Source organism: Cryptomeria japonica, chromosome 4 (assembly GCF_030272615.1).
Source record: "Cryptomeria japonica chromosome 4, Sugi_1.0, whole genome shotgun sequence".
NCBI lineage: Eukaryota > Viridiplantae > Streptophyta > Pinopsida > Cupressales > Cupressaceae > Cryptomeria > Cryptomeria japonica.
In genome coordinates, this window is record NC_081408.1 from 313485818 (window position 1) to 313496093 (window position 10276).

Here is a 10276-nt window from a genome sequence, read left to right on the forward strand (position 1 = left end):
TTCCACCACCCCTGTATCTTGGACTCTTTTTACAATCATGCCTCCTAGGAGACTAGAATATGATACACCTTTCCTCCTTTTACCCTCATGCTTCTTCAGTGACCACATGACTAGAGCAGCATTATCTTTGCTGAAGGTCACTTCTTCCATGGGTTTGGTTTCCTTCCTTACTACTTCAAGAACCAGAGCATCGGCTATATCCCATTTAGGGAGGATTAAAACACCAGCCTTAGACACCATCTCTCTTCCCTTCTTAGGAGTAATAGTCTTAAACTCTTCAATCATTTCTTGCTTCACCTCTTCTTCCACCTGAGTTACATCTCTGTGAGGTTGTTCACTCTTCCTTTGCTCACATCTGGCTTTGAATTGTTCCATATTTTTCTTCCACACAAATTGCATGAAAGCCCATGTTGTAACAAAATTATTGTTTGTTGGGAACTCCTCACTGGCTTGCTTGATAGTAAGGTCTAATTCTTTTCCTTTTAGCTCACCATCAGTCAAGTTCATTTCAGCACTAGGTGGCTCTTCTAGCATCCCCTCTTGTGTCTCCTCATATGTGTAGGCAATCTCCTCGAGACTCCCTAACTATAACAACTACTCAGCCACCACTTGCTCATCTCCTATATGGATAGGGGACTAAGATGGAGAATACAAAGGCTCATTGGTTTTCACTTCCTTTCCTACCCTTTTCCTTTTAGGGGATTCTTGGATGTCTATGACATCCTCAATTACTCTTTTCCCTCTTGAAGTGGAAGGCTCACCTGTCACTGACATCATCACACTGTACTTTGATTTCCTATGCATCACATAATCACCAGGTGGGATAGCCTTAGCAAAGGCAGGATTAGCTAAAACCAATTTAACCTTGTTAGGATCATTTTGCATTATAGCCTCCCTTTTTTCTTTCAAGGTTTGCATGAGGTCTTCAAAATAAAGAACCAAGAATTTGATTTTCTCCTCAAAGGGATTGAAACTAGAGAGAGGGTCATAACTACTATCAAATTGATGATTGAAATCAAGAGACCTCTTATATGCAACCTACTTCTCTTTCCTTAGTTCTTGCTCATCCAAATTGAATTCATTTCTAATTAAATCTTTAGGGAACTGAAATTGGTGAGGCCTACCTTTACACACTGCCTTCTTTCTAAACATGCCATTGAAAAAATCCTCAGGGTCTGCACATCTTGAAACTGTAGTTCACAACCTATATGGTTTAAAGAATTCTTCAAAATATTTCCAGCCACCTTTAGTGATCACAAAATGATGGGCCACAGTAATGGTTGGGAAAATGGTCCCTTTACCCCTATTTGTCAGTTCTGCCTCTTGTACACCTCCAATTTGCCTTAAGACTTCTGCAATCCCTATCTTCAATGGGACCTGATAGGGAAATAGATAGGGAGCACCTCTGAAACCATATACTTTGAAAATGGTAGAAACATGGTACAAATACATATCTCCCCAATTGTGAACAATCTTAATACCTTTAGTAAACTCTTTAGGCCTAAGGAATTCCAAGAGAGCCTTAGGAATCCTAGGGTTTTCTATGCACAAAAGAAATCTAATCTTAGATGCAAAGCATCTATCAAACTTCAAATAGCTAGCATCCTCTCTATCCCGGGATAAAACAGTGCTCCAAAGTTAAACAAGCATCTCTTCCTTATCTTTCACCTTAACCAAATCCATTTCCTTTGCAAAATAATCAGCACCTTTGAACAAAAACATGTGCATTAGAAGAGAATACCATCCAAACGGTCCGTCCACCTTACCATTTTTTATCCCTACTAGCCCTGCATGAATTGCATCAGTAAGGTATGGCACATAACCAAATGTTATTGCCAGAGAGGGGTTTAGAATTTGTGCAATCATCACCATGTAACAGGTTGGCATATTTTTCTTAGCATCTTCTCCAAAAATCTAACACAATGCCTAATACATACCCTTATCTCTTAGAGTAAACGGATTCAGGGAGAAGGGTTCCATTGTACTGGGGCCTACAACTGTTAAGCCTCCTATTTTAACAAAGAACTCTTTCAATGGGCCACTCCTAAGGTAATCCCTTTGTGCATCATAAACCTAAGCCAGTGATTCAAAATCAATAGGCTCTAACAAATTTGAAGCCTCACTAAGCTTGAACACACTCCTGAATTCATCATCTTTAATTTCAATTAAGGCTGATCCTTTCACATTCCTGATACATCTAGCTATAGGGTCATAGTTTTGGGCAATCAAAATCAACAAATCTATATCCATGAACACACCAAGAACAATAAGCTTCCCCACATCTAATTCCCATATGCTATTTAAAGGGGCAAGGGAATGTCTCTGACCAAAACCTACTTTGAACAATCCTAAACCTGATAGCCCTATTTGTGGATCCCTTAACCAATTACCTTTATCAAATAAGCCATCCCCAATTTTTAGATGAGGGTTCTTTGGTACTAATTCTTTAGCTTTAGCCCCGACATTGGTTGACATAGTTAACTGTTCTAAAAAATCATCACAAATGTTCCTATCCTAGTAATTCACTTTTCCTGTCAACTCCCTTCTTGGTGCCATCTTGATAATACAACTATATCAATTGAGACTTGCACAGATCTCCAATGAAACAATTCACACAGCAATCACTGACTTCATACCATAATTAGCAAGAAAAAACACAAAAAACCTATTATTCTCTTGAACAAAACCGCTCTACACCAATTGCTCTGCAATAGACTCGTTGAAATGATGCCAATATTCATGTTGATGCGGACTCTAATACGGCAAGTTAGCATTGAATTTTAGAAATTAATCCTGCATGCTTCGACCATCACCTTAGAATTGAATTCACAAATTGAATTCAAAAATGGGCTCCAACGAATCATAAATTCTTTGAGTATTTCCTCTGTTTCGTTGTTTCACTATTTTGCAAAGCTTAAAACCTCCACACCTTTCTTTCATGAAACAATGACAACTGTTGGATCACAGGAACTTGTGCTGCTTTTATTCCATATGATCTTTCTGTGTTAATGATGGGCCCTACCTTCTTTTCGCTATTTCATAGGCCTTAAACCTTGTACAATTTTCTTTCATGAAGCAATGTCAGCCATTAGATTATAATCTACCTATTTGGTCTTTATCTCATACAATGACCGTCAGTCTTATTAACTAACCGCGCACCACCTTAATAGCTAACGATTTTTGCCACTTCACGAAGGTTAGACCGCAGGCATCTTCGAGCTGTGAAACAACGTGAGCCGTTAGATCAAGATGTATACTATTTATCATTCTCGAACCTTTAATTGTGGGCCCTTTAACTTGAAGACCACTTGCTTTATCTTGTCACCAGTTAAAAAATGCCACGTGGCAATCAGTCATTTCCTCATGAAGTTCCATCGGGTTCCATTCTGAAACTGCCACGTGCTTTACTTTACTATTCCCCACTTAACTGTCAGTTGAAACAAGGCAGGCCCTCAACTACCCTTTAAAAGCCACACACACTTGACAGGTCACCATTACACTCCACAGAACAAACCATCTATCTTGCCATGTCATCCGTCGTGTGATTGCCACATCATTTTGCTATTTCGTGAACATTAATCTCCACTTGACTTTAGGCCATGAATCCACAACAACCATCTGATTAAATCATACTTAATCAGTTTTTAACTTTATGACCTACCTATCCTTCGGGCCCACCGGCCCCTTTCACCATTTCACAGAGCTTAAAACTCAAGTTACTTATCTTCACGAAGCAGTAGTATCTATTGGATCTTAGGAACTTGCTCGTCAGTTACCCTTGCTATGACCACCTCGCCTGGGCCCACCACCTTTTCGCTACTTCGTGAAAGGTAGAACACATGCATCTTCTGGTTGCGAATCAACACGAGCTATTGATCTTTTCTAAACTAATCATCCTTTAACCAAAGAAGTCGCTCACCTCTGGGACCCGCCAAGTCTTTCGCTGTTTCAGAGAACTTATTTCACATGCATCCCGGGCTAGCGAATCAATGTGAGCCATTGGATTTAAGGCAAGATGCAATCCTTTTATCTGATGGTCAATCCATCTGGTCGGGCCCCCCTAGCCTTTTCGCTATTTCATGAACATTAACTTGCTAGCATCTTTGCCTAGCGAAACAATGACAACCGTAAGATTAACAATTAGTTGCACAATAATTAAGGGGTCTGGCAAACATTAAAACAAGATAAAGGTAAAGGCACACAAATTTAAAAAATTAAGGGACCGCCTAGGGAAATAACTAATGGGGGGACACTTTTCATGATAGACTGACCCTTCTCTAAGTGGTAAAAGTAACTCAGAAATAGAACATAAGGGTTTTTTGCAAACATAGGAAGGGTTAAAACTCAAAAACCTTAAACCCTCTTCTGACCTGAAGAAAAACAGAGGCAACAAGGCCCTACTAGACACATTTTTCATAGACTTCTAGCCAATTATGGAACAAGAATATCCAATTTTAAACAATGATAACACCTCCAATTCAATTGGTGTATTATGAAATGATAAACAAACATAGTCATCCTTGTTTGAATAGGAAAGGCATTTTCATCATCCATAACACATTAACATAAGTCATGTAAAAAATTCATTGTCTCCACATGCATTCTATAGATCATCATGTCATATAGGCGTGCACACTAGGGGCATAGCTGAAAGAATCCTAAAAATCATAAAAAGTCCTAAAAAAATCCCAAAAAAAGAAAGTCAAAAAAAGCCTTAAAAATAAAAAAAATATAAAAAAGCAATGCAAGAAAGCATAGATCATCCATCAAATCAAATAAACAACAGACAAACTCTCAAAGTCTACAATCAAACTGATCACATGTCTTGTTAATCAATTTATCGATCAAACTCTATCAAACATCAACATGTCTTATACAAGGAAGGGTACACTCGAAACTAGACAGATCGGTCTTACATAGGGTATTAATGCTCTCAAACCAAACATTCCTATAATCATCAAATGATCAAAACAATGACATAGATCAATATGGTTGTTGGAGTTTGTCCAAGTTAGTCTTATCTTTATCAATTGATGATAGGTCATGTTTCATCAAATCCAAAACATTGAAAAGCACAAAATCATAAAAATCATAAAAAGGCATGAAATATTTCAAAAACTGTAAAAAAATACATCCATACAATGTATTGAAAAATCAATTCAAAACATTCAAAAATCGATCCACAAAATAAAAAAACAATCAAAATCAACCAATCAAAAAAACTTGCAATAAAATTTCTCACAAGAATCAAACACCCAAGCATATATATAGCAAACGCTTTGCACGAAGTTAACAAAGGATATAACTATCTAGTCAAACATTTGCAATCAACTAATCAAATTATCTTATCAATCATATCAACTATCCATATCAAGTGATCATTATCTTATCTTTAACATAAGAGGATACACTCAAAATCAGACAAGTCAGTTTTAAACAAGGTCTACAACTTTCTGAGATCAGACATTATCAACTATCACATCAAGCAATCAGAACGAAGGCACAAGATCAGTATAGCTGCTAAATTTTGGTCACGGACAGTCTTTATCTTTTATCATTTGATGACAGGTCATGTTCCTATGCTACTCAAGGATGTCCACAAGTGACTAGAGGAGCCAGGATGATCATTATCTTTTTCTTTGTTTGCTATTTGTGGTGTGGACCAGTGAAGTTCTGGGGCAATAGTTCCAGTGGGTGTCTGTGTTGGTGCATTCATTCGGAAAATATCCTATGCAAAAGTCAAGGATAGTTATGCTTGTGACTATCCCACATACCTCGACCCCTCGGACTACAACCAAAATGGAGGGTTTCACTCCTTATCTGTTACGTGTTTGTTTCTTTAATGAGATATATTTACATCTTGGTTCGTTATGTTGGAATACAATGAACCCAAGAACACTGAGAGGGGGGTGAATCAGTGTTCTACAGGTAACACAATATTTTAACCTTTTATAACATACACACATAAATCGGTAAATGAAGAAACATTTAACATGAAGTAAATAAACTAGCCACATGAATGAACACCATAACACATTGAATTTATACGTGGAAAACCTCAAAGAGGAAAAACCACAGTGGGATTTGTGACCCATACTATCAATTCAGTGGCCATATGAAAGATATTACATAGCATGGGGGCCTGCACATGCAGGAAAGCACATTGCCTAGAGCACACTACTCAACACAAAAGAGTCTCACTGACTAAAAGCTTCTTCTAAAATAAAATAGTACTAGTGAACTCACAAAATGCATCTACAATGCCAAAAAGAGTTTCGGTTAAAGCTTTGTTTTGTACCGATTCATAAACCCTAAACCTTCTACTAGTATATCCTCTTCCTCCAAGAATGCTTAACAAGCTATCTACTAATTATAGCATGATATTACATTCACATATAAAATGACCTTCATGCATATCCTCTGCATCACACAGTTTTGCTACCATGTCATATACATTGTCCTATATCAAAATGACCTAACAAACTCACTTATATACCCTTTACAAACAATATGCCTTATGTCGGCTTACAATACAAAAGATATTCAATATCAGCCCAATAAAATAATTACAAAATGATTTTACAAATAAAAACCTATCGTTTCTAGACTAATGTTGGCTTCACTAAAGTGTTGGATGTCGGTGTCGGTGATGACATTGACTACTCAATGCCAATATCTGCCAGTGTATGCCTCCAAATGTCGGTATATGCCTTCAATAGAATCTTGTTGTCATCAATGACAACATATGATTCCAATGAGTGTCAATCGCCAACACCTTATACCCTGATGTGAAAAGCTCCATTGTTACATAATAAGGCTCAATGATTAATATATTGTGCTATGAATAAAGGCACAAAAGTTCATGAAAACCATTATCTTCATTTTCAGTCTATCATTTTCAATCAAATCATCATCATATCATTTTAATTCATACTAATTATTTATGATCTCAACATGCTAATTGTCTCTTCAAATCATTCTCTCATCAAGCATCTTTTTTTTTGGATCAACCTTTTCAATTCTTTTCAATCATTCTTTCATCTAACATGATCTCTCTCATCACTCAATTCCAATCTTTTCATCTATAATTCTATCATTTCCTCATATCAACTATTCTATCAATTAGTCAATTATTCCTCACCTTCATCATATTTTATTATTCATCCAATTTTGATCTATCATTTTTCTTATACAGGATGTATCCTTCCTAAAACCAGACATTTTGATCATCTTTGTCTTATGCAAGATGTATCCTTCCTAAAACTAGACGTTTTGATCATCTTTGTCTTATACAGGTTATTTCCTTCTTGAAACTAGACTTTATCTTTATCAAATCAATCCGATCAAAAACTATCAATCTCGTCAATCCTATCAATCTTATCATTCAATCAATCAACAAATCACTCTAGCCATTTCTTCTATCCAATAAAGTCCATGCATGTCATCAATTAATCATTCTTCATCTTTTATCTAGCATTCTTCTTCTTTCAAGAGATCATTCATGCCTTTAATGCATTAACAATCTCTCGAGGGGGCATTACACTCTAAGTGTCGTTGGGACATACTCAGGTAGAAATTTTTCATTTTCTTTGAAACAACATCATTCCAACATTGTCTCAAAGAGGGGCAAACATAGACACCTAAAAATGTCTCATTGATCATGTACTAATTATTCCTCTAATTGATTAAATAATTCTTTAATTATTTAATTAAGTTAAATAATATTATTCTTCTAATTTCATATTTCCTCATCATCTTACTAATTATTCTATTTTTAATTCTATCATCATTTAATCATTTAAACCATTTTCTAATGTTAATTAAATATTTATTATTTAATTAATTGTGATTGTTAATCCTTCAATTTAAATAATCTTTATTATTTAAATAAATTCATTTTCAATTTCTATTTCTAATCAATATATCATTGAACCCTTTTCTAAATATTAATTTAATATTAATCATTTAATTAATTATGATTTTAATCTTTTAATTTAAATAATCTTTATTATTTAATTAAATTCAATTTCTAAATAATTAAATAGTTTCTTTAAATTATTTAATTAACTAATTAGTTCTTCTAATTTCATTTAATTTCTAATTCTTCTAATTTCAAATACATGTGCATGATTTCAAAAATCAAATTGAAAATCAAAGTCAAGTTCTAAATATAATCAAATAACAAATTGAATTTAAAATAAATTCAATATTTGAATTAACTCTCATGCAAAAATTAAATTGAACATCAGAGTCAAAGTGCAAGCACATGATAAATTAATTAATTCAATCAATTAATTAATTAAATCATTATCTTTCCAATTCCTATTTCTATCTTCCACTTTTCTTTTCTCCAAAAAGAATTAAAAAAGCTTTCTATCAGTTAACTATTCAATCTATTTTAATTGATCATTTCAATTAATTGATTAATTGCATCATTTCTTTAATTATCTCCAATCATTCTTTTTCTATCCTCTAGTTGTCTTTTTCTAAATAAAGCTTTCTTTGTCATCAATTAATTATCCTCTGATCATCATTTTTCATCTTTCAATCAACTTTTTTTCTCAATCAGTTAACTCATTTAATCTATTCAATCAATTGAGTTCCGCCTCCAAATCAGTAGTTCAACTATCAATCAGCCTGTGATCTCACATGAGTTCCACCTCTTAATCATTATATTCCACCTCTCAATCAATCCTCTCCAATTATCTATAAATCAAGCATCCAATCTTCATTTTCAATAATCACGAACTTCAAATATTTGTGTCAATTGCAGGTTGCCAACGCAATATCTGAGAGCCATCATACCACAAAGAAGAGAAGAACACTTGAAGCTACATGCAATCATGGAATAGGGATAATTAATTAATTTATTTTACAATCCTATTGCTTGTTTGCATTATTTCATTGAGTTTGTTTTAGGATTCTTTGATTAGATAGGGATTCGTGATTTCCCTCTATTTCTAGTTGATTACATGATGAATTTTAGCATAGACAATCCCTTTAATGACACACATAGAGAAGGTATCTCTACTTCTACTGGTAGGATTCTTTTGATCCATACACAAGGAAATATGGAATTTCCCCGATTGGTGTACGAATTCTAGTGCGATAAGCCCATAGAGCAGGATTCAACTATACATGCTAGTCTTTACCAGCTTCATTGACTATTTTCTTGAGGATTTTGAGTATAGTTTTGTTGGATTCCTCAGCTTGTCCATTCCCTTGAGGGTAGTATGGTGTTGAGAACCTATGTTGGATTTGGAATTGCTCACATAGTTCTTTCACATCTTGATTTTTGGACTATCTTCCATTAACAGTGATAATGGAGATGGGAAGACTGTAGCGATAGATGGTGTAGTTCCAAATAAAAAATGAGATTTTTTTTCCTATTACTATTGTCAAAGGTACTTCTTCAATCCATTTGGTGAATTCAAAATGAATTTGTGTCCATTTGAAGACGAAGGATTTATCTTTCCCACCAGGTCCAATCCCCATTGAGAAAATGGCTATGATCTTTCTAAAGGATGCAATTCTTGCATCAGTGCATGGATAAGATTTCCATGAATCTAACATTATTTGTAATTTTTAGTATATGTGAAGGAATCTCTTTCCATAGTGGGCCAATAATACCCCAATTGAATGAGTTTCTTGGCCTATGTAAGCCCACTTGAGTGTATGCCACAAATACCTTCATGGACTTCATTTAGAGATTTTTCAAATTCTTCACGTTCAAGACACCTTAAGAGAGTGCTATCCAAACCTTATCTATAGAGGATATCAACAATAATGGTATAATGGGTTGATTGACAAGTAAAAATTTTCTTCTGATTTCAGGATTAGTTTGGGGCAAGGATATTGTCTTTTAAGTATAGATAGGTTTGGCTATACAGCGAGGAGTCGGCTTTGGATATGTTGCAGATGATTTGGGTATTTGGGGAATCAATGGTAGGATAAAATATTTCTTCCACCAAGAACTCGTAATGGTCTTGATTTTCTTGGGTTTGCAAAAGAGATGCTATTGTTGCCATGGCATATGCTACTTTATTCTCATTCCTTGGGATCTGCACAAATGTATTTTAATAAACTGTTCTTTGAAATCTTCAACCATTTTCTTGTAGGGCATCATTTTATCATCCTTGGTCTGATATTCATCAGTTATCTAATTGATAACTAACTATGAAACTCTAGAGACATATAACTCCTTGATGTTTCATTCAATATCCATTTTGATCCCAATGACTAGTGCCTCATACTCTGCAATATTGTTTGTACATGG